The sequence below is a fragment of the Morone saxatilis genome, unplaced genomic scaffold (genome assembly GCF_004916995.1).
Source record: "Morone saxatilis isolate NCDOM2014 unplaced genomic scaffold, NCSU_SB_2.0 Contig22, whole genome shotgun sequence".
NCBI classification, from domain to species: Eukaryota; Metazoa; Chordata; class Actinopteri; family Moronidae; genus Morone; species Morone saxatilis.
In genome coordinates, this window is record NW_023339785.1 from 4,610,503 (window position 1) to 4,610,708 (window position 206).

General features: G+C 38.8%; 1 long non-coding RNA gene across 2 annotated transcripts in view; it reads right to left on the reverse strand.

Moving 5' to 3' along the window:
- LOC118333581 overlaps nucleotides 1-206 on the reverse strand; it is a 166,998-nt gene that overhangs the window by 6,465 nt on the left and 160,327 nt on the right. The gene's annotated exons all lie outside the window — the stretch shown is intronic.

A 206-nucleotide genomic window follows, 5' to 3' on the forward strand; every position in this document is an offset into this window, starting at 1 on the left:
GTTGGCCTGTCTAATCATCTAACCGCTTCTATCTCTTCAACTTCTTTAACTGCAACTGTGGCTCATAAAAAAGTCTCCAAATAAAGCTGCTTTTGCTTTATTTGGAGACTTTGTTGCTCCTTATTTGGGAAGTCCCATCTTTCGAATATGCATGACGAAATCTGCGAGGAATCCTGATCTGTGTACATGACAAACTCAGTATTTAA